This window comes from Lissotriton helveticus, chromosome 1_2 (assembly GCF_964261635.1).
Source record: "Lissotriton helveticus chromosome 1_2, aLisHel1.1, whole genome shotgun sequence".
Classification (NCBI taxonomy): domain Eukaryota; kingdom Metazoa; phylum Chordata; class Amphibia; order Caudata; family Salamandridae; genus Lissotriton; species Lissotriton helveticus.
The window spans coordinates 226,748,278-226,761,755 of record NC_136058.1 but is presented as its reverse complement, the minus strand read 5'-3'; the positions used below and the strand labels follow the sequence as shown (position 1 = coordinate 226,761,755).

General features: G+C 46.5%; 1 pseudogene; it reads right to left on the bottom strand.

Moving 5' to 3' along the window:
- Window positions 1–7,734: 7,734 nt before the first annotated feature.
- Window positions 7,735–12,686, bottom strand: LOC144802804 (zinc-regulated GTPase metalloprotein activator 1A pseudogene; annotated as a pseudogene).
- Window positions 12,687–13,478: the final 792 nt, after the last annotated feature.

Here is a 13,478-nt window from a genome sequence, read left to right as displayed (position 1 = left end):
TCCCCTACAGGCTGAAACATGTCGACCGTCATGCACAGCGCCAGAGGGTAGTTTCAGTATCCAACTACTCAGCGTGGTTTTAATTTTATTATTTTTGACACCGAGACTTCTGTCTGAACGTTTATTGAGTCTTAGTAGTCAATTCTATCTATCACGATCACTTGAGCACTGCACTTTACCAATATTATTATTTGAGGAACATCATGGCTAGAGTTTTGACATTCATTCCCGGCACTATATGGTCGGGCGGGGTTTTGAGTGATCATCAACTCCCACATGATGAAATTCCACCACAAGGGTGGGCTGATGGGATTTGTTCTAGCCTTTGTGACTCAACAGCATTCGCTCACACACATCTAACTGCTCCACAGTCGCCTGTATGGCCACACATCACCAGTGCCACCCTCTGGTTCATCGCTGCCACCCTCTGGTTCACCACTGCCACCCTCTGGTTCATCACTGCCACCCTCTGGTTCATCACAGCACCCTCTGGTTCACCACTATCACCCCCTGGTTCATCACTGCCACCCTCTTGTTTGCCACTGCCACCCTCTGGATCATCACTGTCCCCCTCTGGTTCATCACTGCCACCCTCTGGTTCATCACTGCCACCCTCTGGTTCATCACAGCATCCTCTGGTTCACCAGTGCCACCCTCTGGTTCATCACTGCCACCCTCTGGTTCACCACTGCCACCCTCTGGTTCACCACTGCCACCCTCTGGTTCCTCACAGCACCCTCTGATTCACCCCTGACACCCCCTGGTTCACCCCTGACACCCTCTGGTTCAGCACTCACCACTGCCACCCTCTGGTTCATCACAGCAACCTCTGGTTCACCACTGCCACCCTCTGGTTCACATCTACCACCCTCTTGTTCACCACTGTAGATTATGTGTGGGGAAAGCACACCTTCCCAGCCTCAACTGAGATGAATTAATTTGGGGCTGGTTAATGTGTTACTGAATTTGAGCTTCAAGTCTGGCACCTGCTTCCTTAGCTGTAAGGGCTTCCTGTTGCAGTTTGATTTTTTTTACAGGAGCATTGTGCCATACTTGTAACTATTCTCTGACCCTGCTTTGAGGGTCAGAGAATAGTTGCAAGTAGGCAACTGAACTCTGGAGGGGCCCCTCAGGAAGCACTACAGGGAATGGTTACAAATTAGCTTGAACTTTTGCACCTGCTAAGTGCTTTCAGTTTTCCAAAATTTGTTTTTCTGCCATTTTGCGAGATTAGCGGGGCGCGAATTCGTGCGAAATCGAACTTGCAATCCGCAAATTCGTGCAAATTTGCGGATTTCCTTTTTTTTGCGTGTTCGCACGTTTTTTTGCTTATTCGCGGACCGCTTGCAGCGCATCGACCCCGAGGTTGCCCATGCGGTCATGTATGGGCGCCGCCATCCTGTTTGCGTGACGTGTTTCCGGCCGCTAGTTGCATGCTCGCGTCGTATGCGGCGAACGATTACGTATTCGCGGGCGTTTTCACGTGCTCGCACAGAAAATATCGCGCAAACTTACCCACGCGGTCCTCAATGGGCGCGGCAATCTTGTTTTTCATTCATTGCTATGGTTCTGTGCATGCTTTCTAATCCTCCTTTTATCTGTTCAATCCTTTGTTTCTTTGGACTTTTTTTTAATCTTTTCCACTCTATATCTATCCCTCTTTTTTTCTAGATCTATATTTTGAGTTTTTTTTCAACTTTTCGTTACTTTTAAAGCTACTTAAAAAAAAAAAATACTTTACTTTTTCCCTATCCTTTCCTTTTTTTTTTCTTCCTGCTGTACAGGACCATGGCAAAGGGAGCCAGGAAGGAGAAGGGGAAGGGTCCCGCACCCCGTACCCGGCTCCCATGCGGGTGATTGCGGGGGGAGAACGTCACCGTCCGGGAGATCTTTAGGGCAGAGGAGGTGGCCGCACTCGTTTTTTATGTCCAGCGCCGCCTCCCCAAGACCATCGCGGCAGGCGGCAGGATCGCTGGCGGGTACGGGCTCCGGGAGCGTCGGAAGCGGTGGGAGAAGGTGTGCCGGGCCATGTATCAACACTCTCGGGTCCGGCGCACCTACAACCTGGCCACGCTCCGGTGGTCCGACCTCCTGGACCGTGAACGCGACCTGCTCGACCTGCTAGGAGTCGAGATCCCCGGGCTTGGTGAGTAGTAGTAGCTATTTAATCACTACTTTGTTTTCTCCTGCTCTATGTGTTATCATATTGCAAATTCTTTTTTTTTTCCAAAGAGCAATAATGCTGCCGATTACATTGTAGGTAAATTATGTTTCAAAATGTTCTGTGATTGCATTTCAGGTGCACTGCTCTCCTGCTCAGTGGCGGTGATACTATGCTTATTTCTTTTCGATTTTTTGTGTTGATTTCATTGGCCTGAGTAATTACGTATGAGTGTACTTTACAGAACTGCGTAATGCTAGACACCAAGGGGCAGATTTACAATTACTGGCGCATCCCTGCAAATTAGCAGGGATGCGCCAGTAATTGTGCGCCACGCCTCCACCACCCATGGTGCGCCGCATTAACAATGTGGCGCACCATGGGGCAAAAACAACACAGAAGCGTCACGCATCTGTGCCCTAAAGTCAGCGCATTGCTGGAGTTGCGTCGCAACCACGACGCAGCTCCAGCAATGCTCTTGGGTGCCCTATCAATGCTGCTTCAAGCCGTACGTCTGCTTCAAGCAGCCGCAGGGTTTCGAGTGACGCAGCATTGGCCTAAAAGTGACTGAGTGAAATCTTGTAGATTTCACTCAGCCACTTTTAGGATGCGTTCCTGCGCAGGAACGCCCTGCCTTGCGCCGGAACGCCCCCTGATGGCGCAGGGCTTTACAACCTGATGCATCTCCCAGATGCGTCACATTGTTAATATACCCGGCACCATGGCGCCTCTTTTGCGCTGCCGCAGCGTCACAAAAGTCACGCAACGATGGAGCAAAAGAGCCGCAAGGGACTTGTAAATCTGCCCCTAGAGACTCAAGTCCAGTCCTTCCTTTGTACACCTGCCACTAATAAGAGTGGTGGTGGATTGATAGTTTGAGTATTTTAATGACTGGTTATGTAGTAGGAAACTTACTTTAGTGTTCTCACTGGTCTGCAATCACGATGGACTTTGTCTGTCACTTCGCGTGCTGCGGAGTGCTGCGTACCAGTCCTAGTCGAACCTTTTTGTAGTTGGTTTAGTGAGTTACATAACTTTCCAAGTCGACGGTACACGAACCCAGCAATACTAATATCCTAGTAGACCACATCAGATAGGTCAATAAATGTAGTGCAATTGTTGTCTATTTGCTATTTCCCCGAAATAATTTGTTATTGTTCTTTTGAAATGTTTGATTTGCTTGACAACAATCATCCATGTTTGGGTCTTTTTTTCATGTTGTACATCAGCTCACCCCAGGGGCAAGAGGACAGAGGAGGAGGCGGTAGCAGCGCCAGTGGCTGAGGACCAGGAAGGCCAGGATCGGTCAGGCGAGGGCTCCTCTGCTGGCCCCAGTAAGTTTTCATGTTAATATTAATAATTATACTTCCCTACCTTTTAGAGTACCTATTTTTTACTAACGTTCCTCATTCGATTTTTCCTACATCGTCTTGTAGACTGTTTTCTAAATTCTTATCCTGCCTCTACTATGACTCCCTGTGGTACTACTAGATTAATATTATTAGTCTGTGTGTGTAGCTAACTAAGCTTGCACAGTTGGCAAAAGGTGTTAAACGAAAGTCCCATTCTATTCATCAATAGCTCTATGCACTGAGTGCAGTCCTCTGGGTTGTCCATAATGTCTTATGAAGTCTTCTAAATGTTTATGCTTTGACAATTCCCAACAAGAAACTTTCAATGACCACCAAGAAAGAATAAGATACTAGTTTACTTTTTGATTGGATAGGAGAACAATCCATACTACTATTGTTGCAGGGACAATTCTGCACAAACAGAACTATGGACACTAAATAGTGCATTGTTTATCAATTATAATAGGCGCAGTTAGACTTTCCACATACCTCAGTCATAACAGAATTTGAACCCCCCATCTCCTGACTAGCTAGTGTGACAGAGTCATTTAGCTCCCTAAATAATCGATGATTGATCCCCAATGATGATTATCCAACCCAGGACATAAGACTACGGAGTCAGAGTCCAGAACTGTCAGAGCCACGGACTCATGCTTGCAAATTGCAAACCCTTTCACTCACTCACTCATGACTATAAAAACCACAGAGTCTATGTAAGTTTTAAAGCTTTATTAAAAGTAAAAGCATTTATTAAAATCAAGTTCATCATACAACATAAACGGTGGATTGAAAATGGAAAAGTGCTTAGTGATTTCACACATTAATTGTGGGCGAGCCCTCACCTGGTTGGAGCTTCAAATCTTCTTTGTGGTGCTGAAACGTTGCTGACTCCGTCCTAGTGATGATGATCTGATGTTGCTCTTGTTCTTAGAAGGGAAGCTTCTGTCTGTTATGAGAAAAACGGTGCATGTTAAAAAGCAAGCATTCATCAGTTGTGCCAAAAACTGTAGAAAGACAAGCAACACCCTTTTCCTGAAAAAAAGTGCACTTTTTAGTTTGGAGTTGACTAGACAGTCACAAATTATTACATTTGTTTGTGTAGTCGTAGTGACATTTTTTCATTCCTAGACAAAATACTAGGGAGTGGTGTATATGGCATCTAAGAATCTGAAATGTATTTTCTAGGTGGAACATCGGCACAACCATCCACCGGTGCCGGGGCCAGCGCGGAGCTGGGCACTCCTGGGGCGGAGGCGGTACAACAGCCAGCGGAAGCTGCTGTGGGGGATGTCACGGTAGTGGCAGACAGTGGTAAGCTATTATATTCCTTACTTATTGAGATAGCAGACTGCAGAGTGTGCTCTCTGCACAGGTGTATATGTTGTACAGGACAAGTATACTATACTGTTAAGAAGACTTACAAATTTAGAACTAAGTTTTTATTAACCAGGCAGTAGCCTCCTCTAAATTGACTTTAACTCAGCTGTGAAAGTTTTTTCGAGAATCCAAGTCCGATCAGAGATGAACTTAATGGAGGGGATGAACGAAAAGGGAAAGAAGGGTGTAAGTAAGTGTGGAAGGACGAGCGAGTTAAAAGTAATGATGACTGGCAAAGAATGATACGTGTTTTTCAATGCTGCCCGAGGCGGCTGGGAATATGATGCATGGCCGGTTGAAGGATGAAGAAAGGATGGGTGGAAGGAGAAAGGAAAGAGGACTGCCTGGGTGGGTGAAACAGAAACTGTATGTGTGCGAAATATATCCTTTGGTTGAAATTCAAATGCAAGTCAAGCACGGATGCATGGCTTGCGGTTTCCAAAATAAAATGAAAATGTTGTTTTCCCGTGAGAAAAAGTAAGGTTTGTCCACTGGAGACATTAAGAAGAATGATTGACATTTACTTTGAATGGATGGATGCCTGGATCATGGTACTATCTGACTCATAGATAGCATATGTGTATGTAGAGAGAGTAGACGGTCACTGGATAAACAAAGTGTTACTTTGAAGAGCATGTAACACCGCACCCGCACGTCCGTTCCAGTGTAGGAAAGGCAAGAAAAAGAAGTTGTCATTTTTCCGAATACTACCATGAATAGTAGCAGTACTTTTTATTGCTAGCACAGCATATATCCGGCGATTACGGGGGCCACTCACTACCTCTGTTAATAATTTTAGTACAGCTCTGTCATTCATGTGTGGGCTATCAGTGTTCACTCAATAAAAAACAAAGCACCTAAAGTCATCCCATATGTAATCAAATACATATCCTGTGAAGGGATAGATAATCATATTATTTATCTTCTTCAGTTTCCTTTTCTAGCAGTCATTGGCACTGTAGGGTGAAAGTTAAATTAACTAATCAGTAGTCCTTGTTACAGACTATTCTCAGTGCCACCCGTAATAGAAAAGTAAGAGCTTCACCACCTGCATGTACTGGACTGGTACAGTAACACAAGCCTGTGTCATCATGGCGTGCGTCTGTTTTTCTCAGGTGCAAGATGACTGCGCTGGCATTATGCCGGCTTCCAGAAGTTTACGTACCAATTTCGCTAAACAAGAGAGAAGAATAAGAATAAGACTGGTGTACTGTCATAGTCGACTCTAATGTAGTTAGTCCATAGTGCTCATAGAATTGATTCCTGAAACTCCCACTACTGTTAGAGCAAGGCTGAAGAAGTGGGAGGTTAGATAGATACAGGCCACAAATGTTATGTACTGTGCTTGCAAGTTGCTAGTTCTACTGTGACACAACTTTCTGCTGAATTATTTTCTGTTAATCTTAAAGAGCATTGGTTACAGACTATGTTTTTCTTTCTTCATGTAGATGCTCCTTCCAAACTGTCGCGGAAGGAGCTGGCTAGACAGGCCCGGCAAAGGAAACTGGAAGCGACTGTCGCCGAATATCGGCGGCTGGTGGCCCAGGAGGAGGAGGAAACGCAGTCGCAGACCACGACAACATCTACAGGGACAGCTGCATCCTCCTCCGTGCTCCCTGGGTCAGCCAGTTAGCGCAGGCCTCCAGCGGTATGGAGCCGTGGTACCGTAGCCACCCGCCACCGCCAAACAGCCAAAAAATCAGCTGCCCCCCACAGCAGGTGCAAGGCACGCGTGCACCGCCTAACACTCAGGGTGTCCTACCTGGAGCAGGAGCAGAAGAAGCTGAGAATCCTGCTCAAGAACCTCCGTAACATGGCTTGTGATGAAGCAAGTGGCAATAAACTCTGGTCCGCATTAGTGGCCTGGACGAAGAACTAATTTTGGTCCAATGATTATGCGAGAGGTTTGTTGTCCTGTCCTCCCTGGTACCTATGACTGTCCACCGAGGGGAAAGGGAGTCAGACTAGGAGACAGCCTTACCTCTGGGTGATCCCTGTATGCTGGACACAGACACCGGGGGCGGAAATCGATCATGTTTGTGTGGAAGGTGCAGAGAGATCCCATCTAGAGTATATATCTTCTGGTGGCATGTAAGAGGACTATAAAAAAAAAAAGTTTTGCAGAACACGTGGATAGCAATTTAAATCTGTATATGCTCTCAGTATTTGCATACCAGGGCTTCTTTTCATTAAAAGGGACAGTGTGTTAGCACTTCTCTGTGGGGTGAATACTTTAATTAGGAGAGCACTGGCTCCAAGGAACTGCAGCTACTCTGGAATAGTCTGTTCGTTTCACGCTTTCACATGACTAATATATGATCCATCCAAAACAGCACCAACAGATAGTGCAAATTACAGGAGGTTATAACACCACAACAACTGGCGCATTGACTGCTCTGTTTTTTTGAGACTGCATGATTTCCTATGAAGCAGAATTGTTTTGACGATTCTCCTTGTGACTACTAGGCAGTTAAATAACTTTATTAAACAAAATTAAAATGAAGACAAGGGGAGTAATTTTTACGTAGTGAGATTTAAGACTGGTTGTCTACTTTCGTGACACTAGTCTTGATTTTACTTTCTTAATTAACCTTACATATAGAACTTCATGTTACATCCCGTAAGTTATCACTCTACAACGCGTTTTGTAATACTTGTACAACATCACTTGTGATGTCATTGGAAAAAAGACTGCAAAATGTAAACGTCTTTATTGAAACAACCACTACTGGAGAAACATATTTGCCTTTAAAGGCACTATTTTATAACGTTCTAGTTACAGTCAGGCTGGTGGCAATGTAGATGTTTATAGTAAACTCAAACTTTTAACTTTCTCCGTGTACATCAACTGTTTGTTTCTTCAGACACTGAACTGGTAAAGAGTTGCTTAAGGATATCCTTATCCAAATTTCTACCTATGAAGACCATTCGATTTGTTTTTTCATCATCCTTCTCCTAGTTCACCAATGTCTCCTCGAGGTCGTAAAGCTCGTGTACACCTTGGACTATTACTTGCTGCGCCTTGCCCTTCAAAGACACTAGCCCTTTTAATCGTATGACTTCCATGTGATTACTCATCCTGTCTCTCGTGGTCTTTTCCCACAGAAGGTTCTGAATGAATATATTGAGGAGTTCTTCACTGATGCTTCCTGGAACCTCAAACGTGACTGTGACAATGCTCAGGTCTAAGTGCGTACGAGTTGTCTCCAACTGCTGAAGTTTTTCCTGTAAACTTGTGCTCGATAACTTGTCGAACAAATGTAGATCCAGTACATCCGAGAGGTCCACCCTCGACCTCTGCGTCTCCAGGAGCTTGACGCACCCGTTGATTGACCTGACGGCGGCTTTCAACGAGTCCAGTTCTTCCTGCAGCACCAGGTCTGTTTTGTTGATGAGGAGGAGGTCGGCCAGGGCCACCTGCCTGGCCGCCTTGTTGATCAGGCCTTCGCCCTTCTCCTCGGTCAGCTGCTTCAGCCCGTACTTGGCATCCACGACAGGCATTTTGCCATCTAGAAACAGCTCACTGCCCAGCTCGGCGTCCACCCAGAAGACGGAGGACTAGCTGGCGGTCTCCAGCAGATGTAGTCGAAGCAGCACTTCTTGCGCATGAGGTCCTCGATGGCCTGGACGCCGCTGTCCTTGATGGAGCAGCAGAGGCAGCCGTTGCGCAGCTCCAGCCACTCCTCGTACAGGTCCCCGGCCAGGCTGACGGCCAGCGCCTTCTCCAACGCGCTGCCCTCGCCAAACTCGTTCAGGATGACGGCGATGCGCTTGTGGTGCTGCTCCGTCAGGATGTGCTGCAGCAGCATGCTCTTGCCGGCGCCCAGGTAGCCCGTGATGATGGTGACGGAGGTCCTAATTGCAAACACAACAATGATGGACAGAATGTGGATCAATGTCACACATTCACCCCAGTCCAAAGATCTGGGCCCAAATCCATCGTTTTTCCACTCCACACCACCCTGGGTTAGACAATGGCGATATGCAAATAAGCGCTGACCCTGTGCCCCATGGGAACAGTCCAGTCCGAACTACAAAAGCCATGTCCTTCCCAGAACGGAAACAAGCATCCGAGGACCGGCCCGGTTTCGAGGTAACACCTCTCATCAGCCCGGCTAGCTTGATTCCAGTGGTGTGGAGTGCCTGGGACTCACGTCTGAGCATCCCCAGTACACTTAGAGCCGTAATTGCAAACACAACAATGATGGACAGAATGTGGATCAATGTCACACATTCACCCCAGTCCAAAGATCTGGGCCCAAATCCATCGTTTTTCCACTCCACACCACCCTGGGTTAGACAATGGCGATATGCAAATCAGCGCTGACCCTGTGCCCCATGGGAACAGTCCAGTCCGAACTACAAAAGCCATGTCCTTCCCAGAACGGAAACAAGCATCCGAGGACCGGACCGGTTTCGAGGTAACACCTCTCATCAGCCCGGCTAGCTTGATTCCAGTGGTGTGGAGTGCCTGGGACTCACGTCTGAGCATCCCCAGTACACTTAGCGCCGTAATTGCAAACACAACAATGATGGACAGAATGTGGATCAATGTCACACATTCACCCCAGTCCAAAGATCTGGGCCCAAATCCATCGTTTTTCCACTCCACACCACCCTGGGTTAGACAATGGCGATATGCAAATCAGCGCTGACCCTGTGCCCCATGGAAACAGTCCAGTCCGAACTACAAAAGCCATGTCCTTCCCAGAACGGAAACAAGCATCCGAGGACCGGCCCGGTTTCGAGGTAACACCTCTCATCAGCCCGGCTAGCTTGATTCCAGTGGTGTTGAGTGCCTGGGACTCACGTCTGAGCATCCCCAGTACACTTAGAGCCGTAATTGCAAACACAACAATGATGGACAGAATGTGGATCAATGTCACACATTCACCCCAGTCCAAAGATCTGGGCCCAAATCCATCGTTTTTCCACTCCACACCACCCTGGGTTAGACAATGGCGATATGCAAATCAGCGCTGACCCTGTGCCCCATGGGAACAGTCCAGTCCGAACTACAAAAGCCATGTCCTTCCCAGAACGGAAACAAGCATCCGAGGACCGGCCCGGTTTCGAGGTAACACCTCTCATCAGCCCGGCTAGCTTGATTCCAGTGGTGTGGAGTGCCTGGGACTCACGTCTGAGCATCCCCAGTACACTTAGAGCCGTAATTGCAAACACAACAATGATGGACAGAATGTGGATCAATGTCACACATTCACCCCAGTCCAAAGATCTGGGCCCAAATCCATTGTTTTTCCACTCCACACCACCCTGGGTTAGACAATGGCGATATGCAAATCAGCGCTGACCCTGTGCCCCATGGGAACAGTCCAGTCCGAACTACAAAAGCCATGTCCTTCCCAGAACGGAAACAAGCATCCGAGGACCGGCCCGGTTTCGAGGTAACACCTCTCATCAGCCCGGCTAGCTTGATTCCAGTGGTGTGGAGTGCCTGGGACTCACGTCTGAGCATCCCCAGTACACTTAGAGCCGTAATTGCAAACACAACAATGATGGACAGAATGTGGATCAATGTCACACATTCACCCCAGTCCAAAGATCTGGGCCCAAATCCATCGTTTTTCCACTCCACACCACCCTGGGTTAGACAATGACGGAGGTCCTGGCGCCTTGAGGCGGCGCCTCGGGGATGGGGAGGAGCTCGGGCAGTCCGCCTCGTCCTCTGTGCTGGAGTCGGCCATTGGAGCTGCTGCAGGGAGGGGTCCTGGACTATAGACTCGGTGTCCACATGCCCCCACTACCCTCCGACCCCCTCAAACTACCCTCACACTATGGCCGGTGTTTACTTTATGCCCACCTGTAAGCACAAGCACCTGTCACCTACGACCGGAAGTAATCACCTGCATGACACACAGGGATACGACGTGACGCACCGTCACTTGAGGGTGCACCATTGCTTAGCTATATTCTTCTAACTGGAACTAACAACCATTGGCTGCGCGGCAGTACATCCGCGCAGCAGTGAAAGTGGCAGCAGGGGGAGGGGGCATGGGCAATTCCCTTTCTGGAGCATGCCACCATATGGCGCCGCGTGCTCCCGAAAGGAAATCGTCAAGATGTGCACGCGTTGCAATGCAAGCAATGCAACGTGTGTACGTTTTTGCCCCCAAAGCTTTGCGATGGCTACAGGGCTCTGTCCTATGCAACGCATGCGCGTTGCGTAGGCGAGACCTAAAAAGGGTCAGTTTTCACTGGAAAAATATGATGTATCCATGTTGCGTGTTGGGCTGTTTCCTCTCGCAGGCACTAGGCCTATCACACAAGAGAGGTACCACTTCTATCAGGAGGCTTAGGGGAACACAGAATAGTAAAACAAGTGTTATTAACTATTGACTTTCTTTGCATTTCTGCCTTCCAAATGTAAGACAATGTGTAAAAAAGAAGTCATTTTGCAAAATGCCCTTAAATTCACATGCTTGTAAGGGTACCCACAATTTCAGAGAGGGCGCAAATAAGCACAACCTCAAAACTCTATATTTTGTTCCCATTTTGAAAATATATAGGTTTCCTTGGTAGCTATTTTTCAATCTTGCAATTTTACCAAATGAACAGCTATTTTAACCTGTACACAATGAAAAACCATTGCAAGACGCAGCTCAGTTACTGTCTCTGGGTTCCGCGGGTTCTTGGTGAACCTACAAGTCCTATATATCTGCGCAACCAGAAGAGAGAACCAGAGATAACAGTATATTGCTTTAAAATATCAACCATACTTAGAAGGTACAGGCGAAAATGTTGGTACAAATGGCTGTTTTTTTCCAACTCAATTACAATATTGTTTTATTTCAATTGTTAGGTTATATAGAAAAACCTTCAAGGATCTATACAAATGACCCCTTGCTAAATTCAGAGTTTTGTTTACTTTTAAGAAATGTATAGTTTTCTGGGATCCATTATTGTTTTCACACCCCACTAATTGGAAGGAGGTAGAAAGCACAAACATTGGAAAAATAGGCTATGTCTCAGTAAAATTCCAAAACTGTAAAGAAAATGTTGGTTTTCTGACAAACGTTTGCCTGTTTCTGAAAGCTAGGAAGATGGCGATTTTAGCACCACAAACCCTTTGTTGATACTTTTTGCAGGGGAAAAAACTGATGCTTTCTTCTGCAGCACTGTTTTCCCATTTTTCCTTAAAAAATGGCTGTATTTTGGCCAATTTCTCGGTCCCCTCCAGGGGAATCCACAAACCCTGGGTTCCTGCAGAATCCTCAAGATGTTGGAATTGACACAAATTTCGCGTGGATACCTTATGTGGACAGCAGTTTACAGAGGCCTAGGTGCGAACTACGCCAAATAGCCAAAAAAAGGCTTAGGGCTTCGGGAGGCCTAGCAGCGAAGGGTTAAGACCACCGTTGCAGCACTGGGATTTATGTGCCAGAGAACGTTCCATTACTGTTTATTTATTCATGTAACAATAAGCTATATGTATTGATAAATACTACATCAATGTACCCATGTATTTATGTTAAGGTGATTATTAATACTGTTGGCTGAAATTAGAAAGTGTGAGTGATTATACTTTTGCTTTCGATATGTTCACAGTGAGGTGGTTGTTTATTTAAGTATTTATGGAAAATTGATCAAAAGTGGAAAAGTTGTTTGATGTATTATAGGTTACTTTCTTGGTGCTGTAACTGTATTCTATATATAAAAGATATGAGTTCAGATTTTTAAAACTTATAAGATTAATGGCTAATGGAAACATAGTAACTACATTCTTACCTGTTGATGTGTAGCCAATTCTGGAAGAAACCACGCATTTTTTTCCTCATGATATGAATAACAATAAGGTAAATATAAACATAAACATAATTAGTGATTGTCCGGAAACATATCGTGGCGACAGTTGACAATTCTGGATGGTTTAGGCATTCTCGATTTCTGATCAAACCCAGGACTGTAAATATATGGCATTATCTAAAACCGTAATTGTCCTTCCCAAGATGGCTGCTAAAGTCGCCAGGGAGCGCAGAGGAGTTGAGGGACTAGGCGGTATAGTTAATGTGAGGAGCGCAAGCCTGGCGAGCTGCGCACTTCAATTTGAACTGTTACCTGACCAGTAGTTTATACCCGTTCCTCCGCGCTTATGTTCCTAGCGGGAGGAAACGGAATTCGGAGTTAGTGTTAGCGTTCATTCCAAGGTATGAGTAGCCTTTCGTGCTATTAATTGAGTGAGATATGAGAAGCAGCGGGTATTTCCCAGGTTCGTTCTGAGGTAACAAAACTCGCACTTCCTCAGAGACGAACTTCCCAGAGACTTGCAAAAGCAGCAGCTTCCCAGAGACTTTCTGAAGCGGCAGCTAGCCAGCTCATAATCTGAATTCCAGTGAGGAGCAGCGAAACTCTTCCTGCCATGAACTTCAGTGCATACGTCATTACAGTAAGCAGCAGACTCTGAAGGCAGGTTTCAGAGACTTCCGAGGCAGCTTTAGGTTTCCTTGAGCCTGTGCAGAGGTCGACGTCAGCGCCAGCGGACAGGAGGGTTTGGTGACTCTTCAGCAACCTAAGTACAGTAAGACTCCTGCTTCTACGTGCAAAGTACTGTTAGCTGTTGGCAAATCCTC